Here is a 27,099-nt window from a genome sequence, read left to right as displayed (position 1 = left end):
ACGACCATGCTTAAAAGATTTCTTTTTATCCTTAGACCGCGTTTAATCCAAGGACAAATTTACGCAAACATGTATGACGTAGGGTTTATTACATTTCCAGAGTGTCGAATGCTGACAAGCCTGACATCTTATTCGGTCTTCTTCGTTTTCAAGATCATAAAAATCTTCTTTGCACCCCCGCATCTACGATTATTTAAATCTCCCAACATCAAATTCTTACTCTATGTAGGGAATGCTTAATCATTATTTAAGATATGTTGCTTTTTTTTTTTTTTGTCTTTTCTAAAAGTAATTCTTAACATTCTAAAAGTAATTCTGTTTCTGCCTCTCCTATTTTAACTTTGCATTGCTTCTGTAATTCTTGAATCTTTAAATCCTACAGATAATAATAATCTTGAATTTCGCTAGTTCTTTTTTTATTAAAAATAAACTTCAAAAAATCAGCCAATTCTTAATTTTCATTCTGTCTTTTCACGAAGTATTAAAAGATTTTGTGATTCTCAAGAATCTCGCTGTTTTAGAACGAAAGGGCTATTTTTAGTCTTTGAACTGTATATTTAATGAATATTAAAAAATGGAACTAGGTAGATGATTAAAATTTCGTGTGTAGCTTTAAAATCAGAATTGTGCATCTGTATCAAACTTAAGAATAATTCTATCAAAAAGGATGCCTATCCGTCCGTTTATCTGTTGATGAACACAATAAACAAAAAATGCAATGAAATAAATTGATATTCTGTGTGTCATCTGCCCCTAAAATCACAAATCTTTATCAAGTCTTTTATAAAATTCATCAAAGATTTGATTGGCTGGCTTTTAGTGCTCATTTAAACGCGACAAATAAAAAACGCAACAAATTAGAGAGATGAATCTTGATATATGATTTTTTCAATAATACTGCACAGCTGGGTCAAATTTTAAATCATATCTATCAAAGCGTCGACAATCTGCTTGCCTGCAAGTGTATTTTGAACATTATATCTCAGAATTTCAAAAATTAGGTAAAAGAAATCTGATATACTTCATACCAATATTGAAGACTGTTATCGCAGTGAAAGCTTAAATTCTACGCATAAATAAGCTAAATTCTACTTAATAATTTTTGTATAAAGATTTACTTGAGTATTACTTTAATTCAGTAAGCTTCTAAGCATAATTAACAAAAAAAAAATTAAATAAATAAAAGAAAGAAAAAAAAGAAACAGGTGGTATTGAGCAGAAATAAATTAAGCTCTTCTCTCAGCGAAAAATTCGTTTTCAAGAGCAGCGCAGATGTTTCTTATGAAAAAACACATTTTTGAGGTTTTTTTCACCGTAGTTTTGTGAGTCGAACTTGAAACGAAATAAATTCATTCCAGCCTTAAGATGAATAAAAGTGCCGAATTAATAGCTTGTTTTCATATCCACATTATCTTTCATCACATCACAGTTTTATTGCTTATCATTTCTGAATTGGGGCTTTTATTTTTAAAGAAATTTATGCCTGTTTCTTTTTGTTCAGTTTACTTTGTAACTACTCATTACATCTATTGTTTCATCAAAACTTTAATCGTTTTTTTTACGACTAATAGGAATTTCTAAATAGAAATATGACCTTTAGAGTTTTTCCAGTGCCTCTTTGTACTCCTCATTTTCCCTCATCATGCGCTAAATACGTCGGTTCAAAAATTCAGTTTCATTAATAACTATTTGCATAATTCTATTATATTAAGTTGATACATCAAGCTTCCAAAGAAATCAAAAATATTTTTAATACGTTCGGAACTCTATTGTCGATATCAGAGACGTAGTTCGGATACAGAAAATAGTTATTTCAATTTGAAAAAATTAGAAATCAATTGATTGTATCATGATAATAAAATAAGATATGCAAAAATTTTCGTTATCCAAAAAAGCGTTATCTTTAATCCATCCCTACTAATGAGCGCTCTGCAATATCATTTATTTTCGTGCATTGTGGTTTGAAATGAACAAAATAATATTCCAATAGCCCATTTGTACGTACAGTAACAAAGGGACTGATTCAAAATTTATAAGAAAAATATGTTTTCATTAGCAACAATTGTACGATAGTTCTCATTATATTTTAATCCACTTTATGGAAGAAAAGAAAAGGAATTAATATTTTACATTTCCGGATGTGTTTCAACTCATTGGTATACCATGGATAATAAAAATAATACAAACTTTTATAGAATTTCGATAGTTTCATGAAATACAGAGTCCTTTCTGTATATACACCAATATTTTTTATATGTAAAACACCTTAATCATTTTTGTTAAAATAAGGAATCATTTTGTTAAATGAGTGAAAGGAAAAATGAATGAAATGATAATTAAAGTGCATGCATAAATATTTTTATCAGGTTATCACATGCACAAAATATGATTTCTGTAATAATTCGGATTCAGAAAAAAAGTATCCAACATGTATAATTTTACTATTTGCAATCGTATATTTGTACAGAGCTGTAAAGGATAAATAATACTCAATGGAAAAATAAAATAATTATACAATCACCTTCCTCGTCAAAAAGTGAAAAAAAAAAAAAAAAAGAACTAAAATTTTGTTTTCGTGACACTCCTAAAAGTTGGTGTCCGGGATATCTACATTCTTCCCCCCCCCTATCCTTACGCCAATACCTAGATAAAAAGAGTAATTCGAAATCGGAGTTTTCTTAACTCTATTGCAAACTTACGCTTGGCAACGTGTCCCCTCCCATTTGGCGAGTAAAGAGGAAAAATTCAAGTAACCCTTGGCGAAGAAGTTTGGTTTGGGTCAAGAGACCCGAGGTCTGCATCAGACATTCACAATCAGACAATCCTTAGTGGTGTATGCTTATCATTTATCTCAAAATTTTTATCAGGTTACCGAAGTGGCTGATTCGTTGGTCTGATTGTCCTAATTATTCACAAGACCAATTCCAGAGAATTTATCGAAGAGTTCTTTTGTCAAAACTGGCGGGAAACAACCTGTTGATCTTTGGAACATTTCCCCCCTCGTGTTATTCGGACGCTTCTTTTGGATGAAACTTTTGTTGTTCGAAACATTTGCTCGTACCGGCTGTTGTCACGGTAAGTCCAACTTATGGTTCTTGTTAAGTTATGGTTTAAAAAAATGTGGTAAACTCGGAGAGTAATTGAATAGGGAAGAAATTTTCATATCTTTTCTTCTATTATGTGCATGTTTTTTTTTGTTTGTTTGTTTTAATTTTTTATGGTTTCAGTGATTTTACTCACTTTAAACATCTAATTTTTTATGTAATGATAATTTCACCAAAAAAAGCTGTAAAGATAAAGAAAAATAGCTGTGCAATTGCAGCACAGGCAATCTGTGGTTTCAGTTTGCTATATTATCACATGCTCTTTGCGATAATATAGCAAAGAAAAGAAAAAAAAAAACTTTAGTGAATTGCAGACAAAAAATTGTAATCATATATTATTTATATTTAATCATTTTATAAACGCTGTGTTCATTTCCAATTTTTCGGAACCTTTCTCAAAAATTGCTTTAACTTTCACATACACTTTTCAGGTTTTTCATCTTTAAATTGTTTTAAAGATATGTGTTCTGATCATTTAGGAATTTCAGATATTTTTAGAGAAATTTCCTTCTTGAATGCTTTTAAAATTTTATTTATTTTTTGTCATAATAATTATAATAATAGTGTTAAAATTTATAGCATACTGCAAAGGATATTAACTTTTTAATGTTTCTTATATCGTGCTCTTATTTCAATATTAACGCAAGATGAATGCTTATAATTGCATGTTTTTGTTTAATTGTTATCAAAATAGGAAGTTTAAGTACTTACAAAGAATTTGGTTTAGCAAATAAATTGCAATAATATTAATAATATAATAACTGTTCAGCAAATAAATGATGAAATTATAACAAAAATAAAATCAATTTATTCCTGAAAAAATATTCAGATGCTTAAAAAAATAAAACTTTGAATCGTAGGAATTGCATAAAATGGTAAGGAAACTAATTGAAAAAAAAAAAAAAAGAAATGGTAAGGAAAATAGTAAGAAAACTAGTTGGGGGGAAAAAAATTAAGTTTTAAATGAACGCTTGCTCATCTCTTTATCTCTTGTTACGAAAGATGGATTTTGAGGATAACCATTCATAATATCCCGAAGAGAGGATAGAAAAGAGATGAGAGCAAGCTTCCGTTCTGATGTCATCATATTTCATCTTTTGGAGCCTAATATCTGATGGGACCAGACAATGTTAAGATTGTTGTTGACAAATGGTCGAAATTGACTACACGTAAGAGTTATTAGAAGCAAAAGTTAAATATATGAATCATTTTATTTTTTCATATGGTTAATTTTCCATGAAGATTAATAGACAGTTGCGCGGGGTCCCTTCATAAAGAAATTAGGAATTAATCTTTTATAAAATTGGTTATAAAGTCAAGCAATTTTCATAATAAAAAATAAAAATAATAACATTATCGGATGGTATTAGCAATTATAAAAAGAGTTTTAATTCTGGAAATAAATTTCAAATATAAAGGAAACACAGTACATATCCAAAAACAACTGATTGATCTAATTAATATTCCTATGCATATTTTTATTAAGATATGAATCGAATTTTGAATACAAAAAAGTTTGAAGGTTATATGTAAACTTTTTTTTTTGGCTTTAAGAATAGGAGACGAATATATTTAAAGTACAAAAAAATTCTTTCGTTTATTTGAAGATATTTTTTTAAGTAGCTAGAATAAATCATTTAATTTCATACAAAAAGAATCTTTTGTCACTGGTCTATTCTGTGGTCTATCCACTGAATCACATTAATATTTTATTTATCTCCTTAATTAATAATTATAAAATATTTTAGTTAAAAATTAATTAGGGGGCATTAAAATTATTGGCAAATATAATTGCAAATATTATAAGCTCTTAAGGTTTCATTTCTAAAGCAGAGATTTCGTGCAGTGGTTTGGGAACTTACGAAAACATGTATTATTTAAATAAAGGTTTGCAAAGTACTTCATTAACTATTAATATAAAATGTATGGCATTCATTTAAGAAAGCAATCAACGATGTAAATTAAAACTATAATTATTTCGTCGAATAACTGTAATTGAATGTTATTATGGCGTTCGTTTTTAAAAAAACCTCAACAAGTTTCTTAAAAGTCATTTACATTTATTACAAAAAAAAGAAAGAAATTATTCACAAATAGATAAGTTTCGCACAAATGAAGAAAACAATTTAAACATTTTTCATAGTTCTTATTTCTGGTCTTTTTAAGACGTGAATAATAGCGATAATCAATTGTTCGTGTTATTTATTTCTATTCGTGCCTACTGTTAAAAAATGAATATTTCATAGAAGGTAATTTAGAAAATACAAATTGCTTACAATAAAATATATTTAATCATTCGAGACATGTTCATATCATAATAAGCGATATTTTAATCAAAAATTATCCGTGAATTCTCAAATCGAATGTACATGACCGTACATCTTTAAGTGTTGCCAATTAGCATTAGCGCGTAGTTTACTGATATTCTGCGAAGTGGTGAAGACATTTAGTAAAGTTAATCATCTGAATTTGTTAAGCAGTCAATTTTAATATTATTCCTTTGCATATGGGTGGTCTCAGGCTGCTATGTAAATATTTAACAAGGAAATAAGTACAATCTTCTTAGACGCAGGCATCATCTCTGTGTCTGCCGGTTAGGAAGACTTCAATAAAAATGAAGAGTTGAGAGAATCTTTAAGTGTGGTCGGGTTGAGAGGTGAGACGAGGTGAACAAAGGTTAAAAGTAGACGCCACGTCTTTAATTAAATGAAATCAATGCGTCAAAACATTGCATGGAGTGAAACTTATTAAAAGATGGCCTTAAGTAACTTGATGAAGTAAATTTTGACGAAGAGCTTACACAGCTATTATGTTTGAACTCAAAGAAGTAGATTTTAGAAAGCTTTACAAATAAGCATAAGCAGATTTGAATGTGTTGACTTTTCCCAGCTTGTTTACTGATAATAATCCCATCTTTCTTAATTCCTTATTGCTTTAATATGACGCTCATAATGTCTTTTCTTTTGAATAAATGTTCCAAAAAGTGTAAATTGTCGACTTGCTGACTAGATTGGTAAATTGAATCTGAGTTTGATGAAATTCACATTTTAAAGCTACACACAAACTTATTCAGTGCTATTTAGTTTAGTTATATAATTATTCCGTTTTGAAGAAATTGGAGGGCTATTTCGGAACGGATCTCATAAATATGAAGCTTGGTTTAGATGACGAGGATGGCACATCCTTTTCCAAACGTTCGTTCTAAACCACCAAGATCATGTTTGACTTAAGATTCCACCAGGCTTATTTCACGACATATCTCTGGTGGATTTCGATTGCTTACTTGGAACCTTCTTGTTCAGTACCAAGACTTTACCACAAGGCCATCTGATTTAGGACGAACTGCGTAATTTTGAGGAGGAAGACAGCTGACTGGAACCCCCTCTCCAAACTTCCAGATCCTACTTGTGGGAAATATTTCTTCAAGGTGGATTGACGAACCGATTCCCACTTACTTGACGAATCACTGATGGAAGCACGTCGTGATCTTGTATTCGAAATCAAAACCCTTGACAACAAACTGCTGCGGTCGTGTTAAAGCTAGAAATTGCTTGTTCTATATTTTGTAAATTTGTACTTCTACGTACTATAGTGGCCGAGACGTTTACTATAGTCTCTTCCTTATTTTAAGAATTCCGATTCGCATTTGAAATTATTTGGTTTAGGGGCATCTCAATAAGCTTTATCACAATTTTTTTTTAACATTTTTATTAATTTTCAAATATATATAAAGATTTTTATTTTTTTTCAAAATAGTATTTTTAAAAAATATTCAGATATGTTAGTTATTATTTCTTTTGAAATCTTCAATAATATTTAAAAACCCATTGTGCCAATCTGGCCATACAGCTACGGTATAGAATTTAGCTGTCATATCTATATTAATTTTTCATAAATCTCCTGAAAATGATAGGAAAAATTCTAACTTATCATTTGTCAATGAACGCGAATTAAAATACAACAGCTTAAAATTATCGTTTTATATTTTGAAATTTAACTAATTAACTAATGATTACTTTATTATAACCTTTAACCAATTAATGCCCGAATTAAAACTATATGTCACGAAGCAAAATGTCAAAATTATTTCCAAGTAAGTTCCAGTGTTCTGATTGAGAAAAAAAAAATAGCTTCACGTCAATCTCCTTTCATTAAGGACGACAGATAATTATATGTGTGCATGCTTGAAATTTTCTGTTCTGACAACTACGAGATTTAGCCGACTTATTCAACAAATATTTTGAAAACTTGTTTTACAGGACCTTCTGTAAATTATTCTGTATATAAGGTTCATGTTTTCTATACATCATAATTGAATTAAACCTTAAAGATCCGATCGGTTTAAAATAATTTGATTAAATAAGCATGCTTTTAATTTAACAGAAGCTAAAATGAGTTGCAATGAACGAATAGGCTTTCGTTCAACAGATTCTAACTTTTGAGAATTTCATTATGTGTCAGTTTGGAATATTATTCTAGCGAATGCAATGTTAAAAAACTTGTAAAATTCATTGTGAATATAAGATATTCAAAAGAAATCTTTTTTAGTGTTACATCTTGGCAAGTTGTGCCGTGGTGTTCAATCTTGCGGGTATCCTGATTGCATTTTAAAAAGAATTATATAATTGAATAATCGATTTTCTAATTGGTAATTGGATCGCATTAAAAAAGAGAATTCTAACTTTTGAGAATTTCATTATGTGTCAGTTTGGAATATTATTCTAGCGAATGTAATGTTAAAAAACTTGTAAAATTCATTGTGAATATAAGATATTCAAAAGAAATCTTTTTTAGTGTTACATCTTGGCAAGTTATGCCTTGGTGTTCAATCTTGCGGGTATCTGATCCTGATTGCATTTTAAAAAGAATTATATAATTGAATAATCGATTTTCTAATGGGTAATTGGATCGCATTAAAAAAGAGAAAAAGAAAGAAAGAAGAAGGAGATACGAGTTTGTAAATAAAATTAATTTCTAGTTTAACTGAACTGCATTAAATTTTATTAAATAATATGTTTTTTAAAAGTTTTATCGAATTTAACTATCGGAAATATTGCAACGAATGAGTATGTGAATTTAAAATAGAGAGAGCTAATTAAAAATTATAGCTTGCCACATAATTTATTGAGCTAAACTTTTTTATGATCAGCATCCGTTGTATCTTTAACCAGCAAGAGGATCAATGTTAGAAGTCTTAAAAAATTACGAAATGAAAGTATTGAAAAGTTGATATCGTAGCAAATCGATATCATTTGTAGTACATAAATAAGTGACCTGATTTTTGATATTTATTTATTATATTTACAGGTTTAGTAATTGAACAATTCAATTGGATTCGTGTTTTATAAAATACTTAAAAGGGAAAACTAAATGAAATATCTAGTGGCCTTCTGATTACGGAGAGATGTTAGCACTAACTGGAAGAAAAGGAATCAAGTTAAAGCTGATGTTTCTGAAAAAAATAAAATGGTGTAGCAAACTTTTTTTCTCACATTAGGATTAGGTTTGAAAATAGTAAGGTATGCTGAAATCTTATAGGAAGAAAGCAATTGCGATGTTGATTCGGAACGTAATGTATTATACTGTTGAGTCAAAGATACGAAGGAATATTTTTTGTTCGGTCAGAATCTTGATCGAGTAAATTAAAGCAATTTAAAACTTGTTAAAGAACACCAGTTTTATGGGAATTGAAAATCGGTTTCATTTTATATTTTAAAACTTACCCAGTCAATTTGGATTGATTGTATACCTGTCAAAGGGCGTCTTGGTTTTGTTTGTTTTTTTTAAAAATAAACCTGCCTATTTCATAAAATAATTCTAAATTTTTGATGGCAAAAAATTTGAAAATTCTTTAGTATTTTTTTCTTTTAACTGGTAACTTTATTATTATTTTTATTTAATTATTGCAATGAGTTTTGAGAAACTATGCATTTCGTTTGCAGTTTTAAATTCATTATCTTAGCATTATAAGTTGAAAGGATCAGAATGCACACAGGAATCACTACAAAAATCTATATTTTTAAAGGCAATTTATGAGTAGTTGAAATGTCATAAAACCAAAAACTACCTACCTGACCCTAAGAACCTGAAAAATAGTCACTCTACTTTTGAAACTATTTCTTCATGCTTTTAATTAAAAAAAATTATTTAAAGTATATTCTAGTAAGACTCTTCTCGGATTATACTTCTATGTTTAACTTATACATATGTTAGAATAAAGATACTTCGATTTATTATAGATCATTTCATACCTTTTAGCAGAAGGCAGCTTATTTTGATCAAAACTAAGAGGTGACGAATTTCCAGTATCATTTTTCCAAATATACTTTATAATGCAAATTTGAATAATTTTATCTGTAATTGTAAAACATGTTGAATGTATCTGATTTTTGAACATAGAGTTATTAAGATTTAATTTTGTTTCTCAGATTTTGCATACATTTAATTAAAATACGGGTTTTTTTTGGAGTCCCTCCATAAGATCGGGAAATAAACATAATAGTGAAAAGTTAATTCATACTAATTTAAAGAAAACTCAGTTTAACTATTTAGCAAATTTTATTGAATTGTTTAAAGCGAAAACCTTTTTAAAAAGCTGTATTTGCTTATAATTATTAATGAGTTTGAAAGAAAAAGGATTTATGAGAAATATCACGAATATAATATTTTTTTGCCCGACACTACTTGGGTCGTTCATTATTCTTTAAGAATTTCCGATTTTAACTCGTATAAATCATTGCAGGTTCGTGGTTGTTGTTTCTTAGCGTATGCAACCTCAGTTACGTTATTTAATTGTTTGAAGTCACAACACAGCTGTTTCTTTAACTCTCTTTTTACAGTTGAGAAACAATGGTGCTTTTACTAACCTTATCTTCAAAGATCTTTCCAGATCATACTGTCTTGCAAGCATTGGCATAGTAGTGGATAAATATTTATGATGATCTCTGAATCATCTCTTATTAAATTATAAAATTGCAAAATAATTCAAATAAAAAGAAAAACATATTTTTTAATCTTATTTTTAAGAGCTATCATTTCAAAATATATTTCAATGTTTCTTTTTTATTCTAAGGGTATATTAAAAAATTTCTTTTGACGTTTGTTTGCTTCCGAAAGAGCCTACTAAATAATGATAAAAATAACAGCAAACGAACTGAATCCAGCAAAACAAATAAAAACGTGCATTGAATTTAAATTTTTATGAATGTTTATTTTCAATATTAAACAGCTTAACGAAGGGTCAACTAGATGCAAAAAATAATGCTGAATAACTGTGGGCTCAAAGCTATGTTTTGAATTAGAGTCAAAATGATTTTTCAAACTGATAACAAAAATAAGTAAATAAAAAGAAAAAGGAAAATTCAGTTAAGTATTATTTCTTTTCTTTACCACTGATAATGACTGAGGATTAAGAAACTAAACTGTATTTTGGCCAGTTTCAGATTAACTGGTAATAAAAGATCCATGTATTATGGATTCTTCTCCTCTTTTTTTTTTTTTTTTTTTTTTTTTTTCGGTTTCATCTTTTCCTTCATAAATTTATTTTTCAGAACTACATTCTTCTTTCCCTAAAAGCAAACTTCTGTTGTTGAAAAATATGATGCACGTGTTATTTGAACACCAATCCTTATTATTAATGCTTTCCTCAACACATTGAACTTTTTCCTTTTCCCCATTTATGCAGACGTGATTCAAACATAGCCGGCTTGCACTTGACCATCTGCTCATTTTATCCTTGAATTTGCTTTTTGATGGCAATATGTTGATTTAACACTTCAAATACTGCGAGAATTTTTCGCCTTCTGGTAGTCAGAGCATTCTGGTACAATGCATAAATATGGCTCTAATTTCCAGAAAAATTTATTTTTGACTGTGTTTATAAATCAGACATATATAATTATAGATAGTTGTCTTTTTATTTAAAACTATTCTCCATATCATCAAAAAAATTTCAGAAAAAATTATCTTTGTTTATTAAATAACGAATCAAATGCCTAAAGTTTTTTATAAAATTAGATATCATTGAATTTTAATTAAATATTGATTTATGACGCAGTACTTCACTCTCAATATACGTTGTTCAAAAAATATACGGAATATGTTTAATTACATTATCTCATACAAATAATGGTATGTTAAATATTTACAACTGAAACTTCTATCTATGTCTGCGTGTGTCATTTTATTAATTCATATTTCGGATACATACATATTTATTGTAAGTGTATATTAGAAGTTTACCATCATTAGAAATAATTAATACGTTAAAATGAATTAACTTCACGGAACGAATTTGGATAATTGCAAACTTTAAGTAATAATTCAAACCCTTACAAATTGCTTAGCTTCCAGTCTAAAATGAATTAAAATCTTAATGTATATGTCTGGATTGCGATTCAGATCAGTTACACATTATGAATAATATTGTCTTCCTAAAGTATTTGGGTTATAAACATGCACTAATATACTACAGATGTTTCGGAATTCACTTTAATTAATTATTTCATTTGTTAGAGAATCGAAATGCAACCTTAAAAATATATTTTTGTTTTCACAATAAAGAATTTTTACTTTGACATCTAAGTATGAATATGTGGAGACATTTCAAGTCGAAATTTTACTCTCTCATTGACATCATCAAATAAGAAATTAATCATATGTTGTGTAGAAAATTCAAAAATTTGGTCATAATGAAATATCTTCATATATTACACGAAGACGCTTCTTACGATTTTTTGTTAATGATTGAATGAGTTAAGGATCATAATCGACATATATTAAAAAAAAATATTTTTAACATGTCTAAAAAAGATTATTATAAATATAAATTTTCATTGCTCTCTCTTGCATTTGTATTTGTAAGGTACTTTTTTTTAACTAATATTATTAGTAAATGAGTATTGTGCCTATCCAGCGTACTGAGTATTTTATCCTTCGCTATGATGCACTGCATTTCCTTTGCGTAAGAGCTTTTTACAATCCTTTGGTGTTAACTATAGTAATGTGCATTATGAATATACATGACGTCATTTTCTCATATTCAATATTAATTCGCTTTCTCTTTAACTTTCATTCGCAATTCGTTTAACCGAATCTAATAAAGACGAAGTATTAAAGACGAGCCTATTTTGATTTCAAACATGAAGACGTCCCTCCAGAAACTAAGGCGATTGTTAAGCTCGACTGTCGTCATTTCGCTTATGAAGAGCCCTTCTCAAGCTGAACAGTTCTCTTTTTGCTCTGCCCATTGGAGCGGCGGCCCGTGCTAAGTGGTAGTGGGCTGACAGAGATGTACAGACGCAATTCGTCTTTCTCAGACATGAATAGATGAGCGTTCAACGGAAATAATTAAGGAGATAATTAGGTGGATAGCGAGACTGTTTTTTCGAGGGTTCTCCCTGACAATGTAACTCGGCTTATTCCCATCGTTTAGTGTCTTTTCATTAAAGATCTCGAAAATTTGCTCCGAAATGAACATCACTCATTTTATGAATCGGCTTTCCGCCTCAGAATCGTTTTAGTGGAAGACAGGCTCTTTTTCTTACCTTCTTTCTTTTTTTCTTTTTGTAAAGAAAAAGAATGTGTTTTTTTATTATTTTGTTCCTTTTTTTTTTTTTTTTTTTTTTGCCGCGAGAAAGAAGAATGTAGGTCTCTAGAATCAACGTTTTGCTTTGTACTGTATGATCGTCAATTTAAGACGTGTTACGCCTTTCAGAGCTCTGCGCCTTTTTTACGGAGAAGTGATTTGGAACAAATACGAGTTATCTTCGTTGTTCTAAGATATATGGAAATTTTTGGTTTAATAATTAATTTTTCGTTCTTAATAAAGTTTGCTGTTGAAATTTCGGTGAAATTTATGTTCTTTTAAGTTTAAAACGTCGCATTAAATAATAGTTTCTAAACTTAGATAGGATCGCGAAAATATTGGTAAAGAATATTTCTGTAAATTTCTCCCACGGTGCAAGTGATCAGAAATAACTGAGTGAGTAATCTCGATTTTGTAAAATGTTAAAAGTAAACATATTTGCTAAGTTTCTTGTCATATATCGTTAAATGAAACTTCCTTTTCTTTCTGTCTTTTTCCCCCTGAATCGTGAATTGATCTTGAAATAATTTTGCTATTTTTTTTAAATTCTGGGCTTATAATCTTAAATTAATATTATGATTATTTTACTCGCGTATTAAATCATGTTGAATTTTTCAAAAAATATTGAATTTTTATAAACTTATGTGTTTTTTTAATGCATTCAAATGCTCATGGTTAATATTCTCTTACTATTTTTCTTGAAGGGCAGAAATTGCGTCTACGAGCATAAAATATCTTGATATTTTGATCTTTCAATTTAATTTGCTGATACACAATTATTTGTTGCTACTTTGCACCCACAAAATCCGCCAATTTTTGAAAAAGTTGGAATGTAACCAAGATTTGAAAACGAAAAGCTTTTTTTCGAAGAAACGTCAAGAATTTCTCAAATTTAATATCCGTTCCCTTATATTTATAATTTAATACCCTTAATACCCTTATTTATTTTTTTATCTGTTTTACTAAGAAAAAACCTGGTTCTATAAAAATGAAATATCTTGAATTCGGCATTAAAAAATGCAATGTTTCATATTAGGCGGGATTCAGGAAATGGGAGTAACGCAATCATTTGACGACACTAATTCAGCTTTCTTATTGGAGCTATCGATTCTGGATTCTCTTAAAATTCCGTTATAAATGTAGGCTTTGTAGAGCTATAATTTAGAAATGTCGATAGTGTGGTACGGAAATTTGGAAGTGGGTTTCAACTAAAGTGCTGCATGCATTTTATAAAAGCCTTTCTCCGTCACATCGGTGTAACTTCAAATTCGGCATTAATTTATTAAGTTGATCTAGAATTTGTACAATATACATGTCAGTTTTGGAAGTCAACGATACCGTAGATTGTGCAACTGAAATCAGTGTTATTTTTCTGCAACTCAAATATAAAATAAAAATTCTTCTGCGTTTAAATTCAATTACTTTTTTAGGAAAAGTAATTACTGAAACTTCTGTCTTCTATGATGAATATGTCATTCTGAAAGATAGGAAAAGTAATTTTATATGACTATCCAAATTTTTTTATATTAATTTCATTTGATCGATTTATAGTTTTCAATTTATTTGATTATATTATGCATATGATATATATTAACTCTTCCGAGTCGAGAAAAAAACTCATGTGTAAGTGATGACCCGCAATTCTTTAACCGAAAGAATAATAGCTATTGAATAAAATTAAATTATCGAAATTTTAAAATTCTTTTATTCTTGACTTTGCAGCATTTTCGGAATTATTTTCCGAAGTTCTAATATGCTGAACCAAATCGTGCTTGTTTCAAGTTAACTTTTCTGTTATAGCTGTAGATTAAGAAATGCACTTAGTGCAGATGTTTAATTTGCAACCCATTTCTAAAGTTAAAGATTTTATCTGAACTTTCTTAGTCAAATAGTTTTCTAACGTTATGCGTCTTTTAATGTCTTTGCTAACTTCGTTCTAATCTTATGCAACAGAAATCTCTGAATGTTGGACAATATAAATATAATTAATAAAGATTGCTCTTAAGGAATGTTCAAGTCTAAAACAGGGTGCTGTAATTAACGATATCCTCTGTCTGGGTATTTAATGTAACATTTTTTCAAAGCAACAGCTCCTTTAGCCGAAATTTGTCGAGTAATAAATCTTATTAAAAACATTATTTTAAAAGAAAATCGCACCATTTTAATGAAATAACAAAATACGAAAAGTTATAAGCCAAAGATAACATAGAACGAAAACTTAACAGTCTCTAAAATAATTCTGTAACTCTTACAGTAAAAAAAAAAAAAAAAAAAAAAATGTTTAGGTAAGGTAATTACTGAAATTTCTGTTCTGAATTCTAATTCTGAAATGCTATATAGTGCTTTAGAAATTGATTGATTAACCTCTAAAATAAAGACAAAATGCGTCTAGATCATTTCATCTTCCTGCCGTTCACTGCATTAGAAGAACAATGAATCTTTTTTCCTGCTATACTGGTCAAAGATTCTGTGATTATGATCAGCACCTTAAATTTCTACTGAATATAAATATTAATCAAATCGAACTTCTTTGAAAAGTAAACTCTTATTTTCTGTCTGGTACTACACTGTTTTATAAATATACGGCAAGAACGTCGATAAATTAAAGATAATTTTTTTAGGACGCCGACTGAATTATGTAGCAGACGAAACTGATACCAATGATAAATTGGCTTGCTGATACTTTTATCTTGACCGGAAATGCCGAAAAAAACTCTTTCGAACATTTGTCTTAAGCTCATGAGAAAAATATTAGATTTTGTTTTTGTTTTTTTACTCTCAGGTCTCTGGATTTGGGATGAATTCTTTCCTTATGGCCAACACATATTTGTTGTTTGGACGCAACTCCATTGTTGATAAAGAAAATTCAGTTTTGTTTATTTCAAAAAGGAAAGTTTTGACTTCAAATATATCTGAATTAAACGGTAATGAAACTAGGGCATTTCAATTGAAAGCACTATTTATCCCTCTTACTTTTGTTTCGTCATGCATTTGAAATGAAATATGCGCGCTGTTTATTTTTCATTCAAATTAGATATCTGAGTAAAAACAAACTTGAATTTAGTAGTTATCCAAGACTGGTAGGGTGATTCAGTAGAAATATTATCTCAGAAGGACTGCATTCGAGAAAGCTGAAAGAAAAATGGGACGATCCTTCTGTCTACATTTCTACTCTCCGGTTACAACCTGGATGTTAACGAGATGCGTAAACTGTAATACTACTGAAGAACGTATGGGTGTGGTTAATTAAAGTAATCATAGATTATTAAAATAATTTTTTTTTAATATTTCGTTTTACCATATAAAAAGATGCAAGGGATAAGTTAATTTATATCATATTAAAAAAACGTCTACCTTGGCTAAATTTGAAGATTTTACGACTAAGCAATTATTGTACGTCTTTAATAATAGTGCTAACTAGTAGTGTATGTCATGATTAATTATTTTAAGTTTAAACTTTATTCAGTAGAAGGTCTTTTTTTATTATATATTTCCAATTTATTTAATGAAGTCCAATAACACAATATTGGAACTATTCTGTTTTGTTAAGTAATTTTTTGAAATATTATTCTTATTGTCATTTAGCTGTTTCGATTAAGATTAATTGAACACTAATGGTGTATTAAAAAAGGAATATATTTACATATATACTGATGGTATTTAGATAGGTAGAAAATTCTATACAGAAAAGAGCCTCCATACAACTGGTAACTAGATATTGTCTCGAAATTACTCGGGAGAATTCTGAATTTTCACTGTTTGTTCCGGAATAAAAAATAACTGAATTTTATCCCTAGTTTTACTAATGTTTTATAAAAATATTGATGTTTAAATATTAAAAAGATTTAGTTTTTTAAAGGATAATTTAAAATTCTCAACTTTTGTTCTTAAAATAACCAAATGATGAGATTAACCTGACCATAAGATGATAAGATGATATTCGTCTCTTTATCTCGAAAGAGAGTTTACTTTTTAAAAGTTTCTGAAATCTCCCAGATTAACCCGTGCTTTTATTTATTGATAAAGAGTTCATATTAAAAAGGCTTAGTTTTAGGCAAGGCTTAGTTTTCGAAATAATTAGTCTTTTTTTACTTTCTCAATTTTATATGGCTTATATTGATTAATAAGTTTAAAGAAAAAATGACATGAGCAATAGCAAAATATATTCTTTATTTTTCTTTGTTCTTTCTTGCTTTTATGAATAACTAAACATTTCATAATTCTGAATTGCTTTAAGATTTTTTTTTTAATATTTGGCTAATGCATTTTCCCCCATTTCTCTAGACTACCATTTTAGATTTTGTGCTCGCATTCTACACGTTTGGATTTAAGTTCAGAATATCTGATTATTTAAATGTCATCGAATACTAATTAAAAATTTTCCCATCCATTCGCTTATAATATCAAGAAAGAAAATAAATTTTATATTTCCATTGAAATCTCACCTTTATCCAAAACTTTCATTTATTTATTTTTGATGATTTCATTCATTGCTGTTCTCTTTTTTTTTCCGTCCTCATTTTAATATTTCTTGGGCTGTAAGTTACTTCTGTTGGTTTTCACAGCGTTTTTGCCATCAGTATGCAAATTTCAAATTCAGCGTAACACTATAGAATATGGAAACCAATCTTACTGATTCGCATTGAGTTTTCTTTTTCAATAGGGCCTTGGGAAAATGTCTTAGGCAGAACATAATTATTTTTTTCGTTCTTTAGGCATAATTGAAAAATTTAGTTCTAAATGTGTCAAAGTTTTAAATAAAATAACTATTTACATAATAAAGTAGTTCAAATTCTGATAAATTTTACTTGTTTCCTTAATACATTATTAAATATATTTTACTTTTGTGTAGAAATATTTTCTCTATATAGGATATCCTTTGAAGTCTTTCTGCCTAGCCTTAACCTGAGAACGGTAGCATTTATTGTCGGGAACTTAATGTCTCTACGAAAGTGACCTTGCGTTACACAATGAGATCGGTTACAGCGCTACGGTCGGCAAACAATGATCTCGAAAATGTTACCAGATAAGGAAAATAAAGTCATTTACAAAATTGAACATTTTCGATTTAATCCGTAGAAACACCTTGATCACAATAACACAAAGAACAAAATGTGTATAACGCGCATTTGTCTGTTTGCAATTTTCCAAATCTTTGACCTAACTACTCGTGTCAACTGGATAAAAGAAAATCTTTTATTAAAAATATTGCAAAAAGTAAAATTCCAGATGTTTATTGCCGCTAACGGAGAGCATTTCGAAAACCGAAAATAAAAGTATCTTGTGATAACTAATTGCTTTATTTTGTTTCTAATACTTTTATGACGTAAAAGTGTTGAAAAATCGCGATTAAACCAATACCTGTTTTGCACGTTTTGTTCCTTACATTAATACACTCAGAGTGACCTTTTGCATTAAAGCGAAGATGCTCTACAATTTTGTAATTGACTTTTCCTCTGTATCTTGCAAAGGAATCTTAATTTCTTTGTTTGCCGTCAAATGGAGCTGTAACCAATCTCTCCGTATAGGGAATTATCTGTTTACTAGACCTAGACACCAAGTTCGTGGCAATAATTGACTGCGTTCTCAAGTTTATGAGAGGTAAAATGACTTTAGAGGATACCATATATATATATATATATATATATATATATATAAGAAATTGGAGGAATACAGGTATATTTACATTGAATTATACATATTTTTAGGTGCAAGAACACTTCATAGAGGCTTTGTATAATTGGCTTTAATTCCTTATTTTTTTAAATATTACATCGCGTTTTTTAATTATAGGGCAAACCAGCTAACCCCCAAAAAAAATCAGAATTTTATTTGGGGCACTATAGATTCTGAATTTTAATTACATTGGTCTCTATAGAATCTGAGCAGTCAGTTAAATATTTTGATCTATTTTCTGAAGCTGGACTCCTTCTAAATTTTTTTTAAAAAAAATTAAATTTTGATTTTATGTGATCTTTTTTTTCAATTTAATATCGATTCGCTTCTGAATCCAATGAAGAAAAAGGAGATTAAATGATTAAAATAAAGAAATGGTTCTATTTTCTATTAAAATAGTAGATAGAATCATAATGATAAACCTTATGGAAAATAGAATGATATGAAACAACATTCTTATGAGATGATAAAAAAGGTTTAATGAGATAAAGTTTTACATATTCAAATTATGGTACGGGAGATATATATTCACTTTCAGCTAACTAATGAATGCATTAATTTTTAAATTTTTTTTGTAAACCTAAATATATGGATATTTTAACAGGATATGACAGAAAGCCACTGTGAATAATTTTAACTATTTGCTAAAATCTCCTTTATTAAATTAATATCATAATTTTATCTCTAATATCAAATTAAAAATTCATTTCAAATGTTTAAAAACATTCAAATGTTATTATTCAAAAACATTGTTTTGTGAATTTAAAAATATTCATCAAAAGTTTGCTATTTTTATTTTTAAAAATGTAAAGGAGAAACTAGTTGGAAGAGGAACAAGACCAAGTTCCCTTCTCCTCGATGACAGTTTGTTGGACGGCAAAATTGCTGCTTTGCTTCTTCAGAATGACAAATGTTGCTTCTTTTGAGACTACATTTTTCTGTGTCAGAGGGAAACAGTGGCAGTAAACAGCAGATATCTGACAATTTATCTTGTTACGAAGAAATCGAATGGTGTGCGAGCTCCAAATCTCTTTTTGGTTCCATTAATGGAATTTGATGACCCGACCTTTGTCGGGTGAAACCGGTGTATACGCAAGAATCACTAAAAGAAAAGAATAAAAACATGAGGGGCAATTTTCGAACATATTGGATAGATAAAATCCTTGTGATTTCAATTTATTTTCAGTATTTATCTACTGTATCTGTATAAAAAGATAAGCTAAAATCGGTTATATTTATGCATTGCTTTATACCAAACGCAATTTAAACATCCAGACATATGCATTTTGCAGCATTCTTTTCAAAATGTATCCAATTTCAACGCTTAACTGCTGGGATTTCAACATTTTATTTCTTTTTAAATTTAGAGCTAAATTGGGGAACGAAGCAGCTGTTCCCAGGAGTGAATGCAACAGACGGATAGAAAGAGGATGGACTATCTCCCCTGGAATTGCTTTGATAAAATTCGCTGGAAATTGAATTTCGATAGTTTATGCATGTAACTGATAATGCAGTCGATTTTGACGGATAAAAAAAAAACGAAATGAAAAGCTTTAAAACCTATTACTCATTCAGAATTATTATTAATATAAGGAATTTTTGACAGAAACATGATAAATACAAAATTTTATACGGATTTTAAAATTTGGTTTCGGCATTCAATCAAAAGCGCTTTTAACTTAAATACATTTTAAGACATCAAAATAATTTCTAGTTATTTAAGTTATTTATATGCTGTACTGCGAAAAGTTTATTTACATACGTGATGCAATATGATTGCTGGTTACTAGAAAGGAATAAATTAGTGGAAATAAAACTATTATGGACCGAATGAATAAAAATTACTGAAAACACATTGAAATGTCATTAATCACTGATCATATATTTATATATATATATATATATATATATATATATATATATATATATATATATATATATATATATATATATATATATATATATATATATATATATGTTATCTAACATCCAAAGTCAAATAATCACATCTAGAAATGTAAATCTTGTTCATGACATTACAGGCGCTAGCATTTTGATAACCGTTAAGCTCATTTTCATAAAATTTAACATTTTTCTTTCCATTTCCTCCTATGAAACGTGAAAGCGATATTCACTGTTTCTTCTCTCGCAGTTGTTAAATTTGTTTGAATCGATAAAGCTGCATTGTTACTAAAAAAGAAAAATCTAATGTGAAAGAAAATAAGAGTTCTGCTATACATTCTTATTTATTTGAAATAAAAAATATCTATTCGCATTTGTCATCGAAATCCTCCTTTATTCCACTTCATCTGTATCCGAATTTTCATTACAGTAATCTCGATATGTCAGGGATGCATTGCGTCTGAGAAGGTTTATTTCCATAGAACCATCTGAACGCAAAATAGAATGCAGTTTTGTTAGTGCTACAACAATGCACAAAAATATATCAATATATTTTTAAAACATGTATCTTTTTTCCACGAATATCTTTCGTATCCATAATATTTTGTTACATTTTCTTAGGGTTTTTGGTTTTTGTTTCAGCCTTGGTTTACTTGATTTTTTTTCACATTTTGCCTGCAACCATATAGTTCTGAATAGATTCGAACCATCTTACTTCAATAATAATAGCTTCATTCTGCTTCCTTTCATCACGTTCAGTTAAAATCCACTTCATTTCTCAAGAAAACGATGGAAAAGCCAAGTGCCTCATTCCATGATTGGCGCGAAAAAAAATATAATTATCTCCCCTCATGACATAATTGCAAAAGAAGCTACAATTAAGCTGATCGCACTTTATTATTATAGTGCATTCTTTCTTGCAATTAGGACATCGCATTCTGCAGAGCTTTCTTTTTATTGCCTTTTACTTTTCAGAGTTAACATTAATCACTGAAAGGGCTTCTCTTCCAAATACGTTCATTTCCCGAGAGCACTGCTGTTTATTTTATATAATTTGGCTGTTTTGCTGCGATTTGAGGCGAAAAAAATTTCAAAATCAAAAATATTTGAATTTGGTCTTCACTTTTATTTCAATTCATTTAACTGAAAACTTTTTGTTATTATAACATTGAAACTAAAAGAAGTTTTGCGCTTATTATTCGCTGCACCAGATGCACTCCAATAATGGAGATGAAAAGCTTCTTGTATAGTGGTAGTTTATCTCTTAAGTATAAATATTAAGAAATAATAAATATTAACCTATTTATTTACACTGAGTAGATAAATAGAAATAATTAGAAATATTTTTTTCTATCTTTTTACCTTCTTATTTTCTGCATCAGTTTGGATAAATTTTATAATCCTTTCATTTTTATTCTGCAACATTTTGAAGCCCTTATGGAACTTTTTATTATGTCGAGAACTGTACGTACTTTCTTATGATATATTGAATAATAAATATTTCTAAAATAGCGATTGTCATGCTTTAAATGTGAATAAGCGTTTAACTGAATATATGAATAATATGATTTCTTCTGGATTTCCCGCCTGAATCATTTAAATAATTCGAAAATTATTAAATCAATAATTTTAAACATTTTAAAATTTTCAAAAGCCTGATTAAGCACCACTGCTCAGTTCTGAAGACAACATCTATGCGATTTTGATGAAATGCTGCTTCTACCTATTGCTATACATTTTTTAAATTCCCAATTGATTGATTTTATTATTATATATCGACTAGAAACATAATGTCTGTCTGGATTCTTGTGCTATAAAATAGCTTACTCGCTGAATGCTTAGTTATTGGCAAAGGACTGAACGTGTTTTAAACATAATTCTGGCGCAGTTTCTCCCAAAACTGCCTCTTGCTCTATTAAAACCCATCATCATTCCACCAGCCTAAATGTAATTCAGAAGTTACTTTCTGTTTTAAAACCATTAGCATATTTCCGCATTGTATAAATTACTGAAATATTAAAAAAAAAATGACGAAAGTAAAGTAGAATCGCAATTTTTCATTTATGTTATAAGGTTATTACATAATGTGTATAATGAAGAAATTTAAGATCGTGATCTTCTAGCTTCTGTCTATAACAAATAGGCTAATTCACATTCACATGGCTCTTCCTTTAAAAAAATCCAAATGATCTGTGATTTGTGTATTTTATTTTTCTTTATATTAAGTTGATTATTCTCATATGTATGCCAAAGATGAGTCAGTACCCATTCTTTTTAATTAACGAAAGAGCAAGTACAAAATTGCATAACTCAGAATTAATTTTATCCAGTCCTCATATGTAGTAGTTACAACTTATGAGCAAAGTCTTTATTTTGCTTATTTTGTGTAATTTTAATGGCATTCTACTTTTCTACCAGACTTACTTCTAAGGATGGACGGCAATTACAGTAATTATGCGTATTTATATGTGTGATAATTATGACAGGAAATCATAATTAACAACGTGCATACATCTTACTTAGCATGTATTATTAAAATGATCACCCTTAAGCAAAATAGCGGAAATGCAGATAAGACTAGTATTTGGTTGATGTCACGCTGATATATACTGGTGAGTTTGCCTTGACCTCCAAGGGTGCGGTAATTTTTCTCCCTGTCTGCCGTAGGGAACAACAGTCTAAGATGTGGCAAATGCTGTCACTTCTGAGTTTGGCAATGGAATAAAAAATTTCTTCGTACTTCATTTAAATTCTGTAAGGAACATAGGATAATTAACGGTAGAGGTATGCTAAAGAAGTGCGATGTTCTCAAAATTTGCGGTGTTCTCAATTTCTTGTTCATATCTCAAGATTAATTTTAACTAAACAAACTGCTTAAATTTTTTTGTTTATGTATTTAATTATGAGTGCAGTTCTTTGACGTACTAATCCATTCACACGATTATCTATTTGAATTTTAAAATGATTTAAATTGAGATTAAATTTGCAAGTAGTAATGCTGCGATAATATAGTCTAATTGAAGTACACGTTTTTTACTGTCCTTTTACTAATTGCCATGTATATCGTGACATTTATCATGGCTAAATATCGTGGTAGAAAATAATTTGATATTTGTCAATACACCAATAGTTAGGAAACTAAATTTTTTCCCCGCCTTATCAAAGGGGTATGGTTTATTGGATTGCCAATAATTCAAATTTGCAAAATACACAAACATGACGAAACGTTCTTAACCGAGAATTGCAGCAGTCTTAATTACTATTTTTGTACGAAAATATTCCATTGAAACTCCACTATTAAAAATAAAATTTATATTTATGATAGATTTTAGTCATATTTGATAAAAATGATGGTTCCAAAACATGTGAGAATAGGCGAAGAAGCAAGAATGATAATGAGATATAATAATGCTTATGATACTTATATAAGCTTCATTTGATATATTCCTAATAAAGAGTTTTATCATCTAAATTTAAAACTTGGTTTCCATATCAGATTTTCTCATTTCTGAGACATTGATAAAGTCAGCACAGAGATTTCACTTGGATCATTTTCTTTTCTTTGTGATTATTTCCAAAGTTTAAAAGCAATCTAAATTGATTTAATTGGCTCATTAATCCAATAATCACTTTCAAATGAATGCAAATATTGCTCTTAGTCTAACCCTCAAATAAACGGCTTGACGATTAAAAATATTACTTTATTTATAATAAGAAATGTTCAGCAGTAAAGCTTTGATTAATTTCATTAACATAAGCATCCCCAGGGTTTAAAACTTCTGTTAACATTTATGCTTGAAATGTCGAATAAAAAAAAAATCCCCCCCCCCCAAAAAAAAAGACACAGCACAAATTTTCCCATAAAACCGCATTTGACAAAAATACATTGGAATTGAAAAATAAAATTTCATTTTCAAGAGTAACACTTAAAAAAATAAATTCTTTGGAATTTAAAACTTGAAAGATGATCCATAATTTATATATAAAGTTTTAACATTTTCTTCCATGCTTGAATAGCAAGTTAAATTTCACTGTCAGTGTCTACCTAAAAATAAGCTGAATGATACTCGGCTTGTATCTGTTATTATAAAGCTCTTTAAGGCTGTTATGACAGTTTTTAAATATTTGGACTGTCCAAAAATCAAATCTGATGCGATAAAAGATCGATTGTTTTTCAAAATTCTCATTTAGCTTCTCTTCAATTTACAAGATAGCTCACTTTATGTGGCATACCAGGGTGGGGTTTCTGTTTCTTGTGACACCAGTCTTCCATCTTCGAATAGTGACACCTGCGACATTTGATTCATGGGCACGAAAGAACCAACAGCTGCTCTTGAAACTTGTTTGTACCTGTAGGATCACTCACATAAATGCAATATGCAGTTTTAGAAACTATGTTGCAGTATTTAATATGAAATTATGTTCCTAAGTTGAAATTATTAAGTCTATATTGCTATTTAATTACTACCATTTTTTTACTTTTAAATATATAAGCAATTAATATTTTTAATAGTTAAAATTAATTAAAAAATCTTAGTTTAAAAGCAAATTTATGATAATCTTTCAAGCGTTCCTTGAGTACATTCATATGTATTTGCACAAATTTCATTAAATTAAAAAAAGCATACAGTATAAAGCTTTAATTTTTCCAAACACAAATTTCATAAAATTAAAAAAATCGTACAGTATAAAGCTTTAATTGTTCCAAACACAAACTTCATGTGCATGTTTATTTTTCTGGATATTTTTTTATTGATTATATCAAATTATGTTTAAAAATCGTGAAGAATGTGCGATTAATTTTTTTTCTCGATATTATTGCTTATATTTACAATTTGAAAAAAAAAATCCTTAAGTTTTTCCGATATTTATTATTTTTTCCCTCCCCCTGTATTATATTTCAAAGATATATATATATATATATATATATATATATATATATATATATATATATATATATATATATATATATATATATATATATATATATATATTAAAATACTAATTAAATGTATAGCGAATATGATGTAATCAGAAAACAATTATAAGACTTTTTTTCCTTAATTGCTTCTTAACTGCATGTAATCTAGCAGCACGTTTCTCCAAGACTAAATATAATTGTTCTTGCTGAGTTAGAAGCAGAAAGGATTTAGAGAGTAAGTGACATTTTTTATAACTTACAAATAACTACGCAGTCTAACCGGATAGGCAACAAAAGTGCTTTGATATTTTTATTTTCCAAAGAAACAAGATAAATTCTCTAAATTCGTGATCATTGCTTGTAAATTTAAAAATTTAACGATAATTAAACGATAAATTTAAACGAGTAACGATAAATTTAAAAATGTAACGATAAATAAACGATAAATTTAAGCGAGTAATGATAAATTAAAAAAATGTAACGATAATTAAACGATAAATTTAAACTAGTAATGATAAATTTAAAAATTTAATGATAAAACTATAACACTGTAACTTATGCAGACATAGTGACTATATCTATGCGCGTATACTAGCGCGTCTACCAACATGCATATATCAAGCGATGTATTTCCTGTCAGGAATCATAATTTGTGAAAATCTCAAATAATTCGCAAACAAAAGCTCTATTCACATGAATTCGTGTTATTTATCTGGAAGTCAATGATAAAAAAATGTTCATCAAAGCTTTAAAAAGGCGTTTGTGTATTTCTGAACGAACTGAATCGTAATTTATTGGAAAATAATAAATTTTACCGATTATATGGTGGATTTATCTTTAAAAAGAAGTGACTTATTATATTATTTTAATCTAGAAATCATTATTAAGCAATTTTAACTGAAAAATAGTTTGTTATACACTCAAATCGCATGCGCGTGTGATTGAGATTCATAACTTCCGATTTCTACGCATGTAATACATTTTTGAAAAAAAAAAAAAAAGCCTGCGCATTCTTGCACTCTTTTTCAAACATATTTTTAAATATATTTATTTATATCAATTCAAAATTTGATGTCCGCATTAAAAAGGAAAATACAAAATGAATCATATCAACTTCTCGAATTTTATTTATTATTATTGGAAGCAAGAAAGTCTGGTAATTATATAAAAGAAAATATCTGAAAAAAATAAGATGCTTAGGAAAGCAAGAAGACAGCGAAAGCATTTTAACCCAGCTGACGGGGCAAGAGAAACACAAAAGAAGTCTTGAAACGGAAAAAAGGAATTGGAAAGAAAAAACATTAAAGGACTTCAAAGAAAAACTAACTACGGGTATTTGTAATGAGCTGTATCATTCTTAAAGGATGAATGGGTGGGTTTTATGAAAGTAAAAAGAGAGCTCGCTATATTCAAAAGGAATAAATGATGATGATGATGATATTTATTAGCATGTGAAATCCATCAACATCTTTTGTCTATTCTTGAAATATTATTCTAACACTTTTGTCCTGGATTATTTATTATTCTTTTCAGAGAACAAGACACATTTAACCTTGCTGTAATTGCTTGTCACATCGTGAAAATGGACTCAAATTAATTTCTTACGTACTGTTAATTTTTTTAACCATTTTGAAATCTTTTGTATTTATTGATGGTTTTATACTTAACATTATAACAGTTATTTTCAGATTTAATATATTTTTGAAGGTAAATTATTCGTTATTGTATTACTTCGTTTAAGCGTTTAGCTTATGAATCATAATTTTTTTAATTTATTTTTATTATTATTATTTTGAAAAAAATTATTTCAAATTTTATGACTTCGTTTTCCAAAGTTAATAAATTCTAAAACTGAATGCAAGCAACAGATACATCCTATTTCGATTTTTAAAAATCCTATTGCTTTCCAA

The 27,099-nt window shown here is 28.6% G+C and overlaps 1 protein-coding gene across 5 annotated transcripts in view; it reads left to right on the top strand.

Moving 5' to 3' along the window:
- The first annotated feature begins 2,829 nt into the window (after positions 1-2,829).
- LOC129960205 (rho guanine nucleotide exchange factor 17-like) overlaps positions 2,830-27,099 on the top strand; it is a 259,387-nt gene continuing 235,117 nt past the window's right edge. For all 5 annotated transcript variants that reach the window (XM_056073437.1, XM_056073438.1, XM_056073436.1 and 2 more), the window contains exon 1: positions 2,830-3,075. The gene's annotated coding sequence lies outside the window, so the exon portion shown is untranslated. The remainder of the gene's footprint in view (positions 3,076-27,099) is intronic.

The sequence above is a fragment of the Argiope bruennichi genome, chromosome X2 (genome assembly GCF_947563725.1).
Source record: "Argiope bruennichi chromosome X2, qqArgBrue1.1, whole genome shotgun sequence".
Classification (NCBI taxonomy): domain Eukaryota; kingdom Metazoa; phylum Arthropoda; class Arachnida; order Araneae; family Araneidae; genus Argiope; species Argiope bruennichi.
This window is presented reverse-complemented; position numbering and strand designations above follow the sequence as displayed.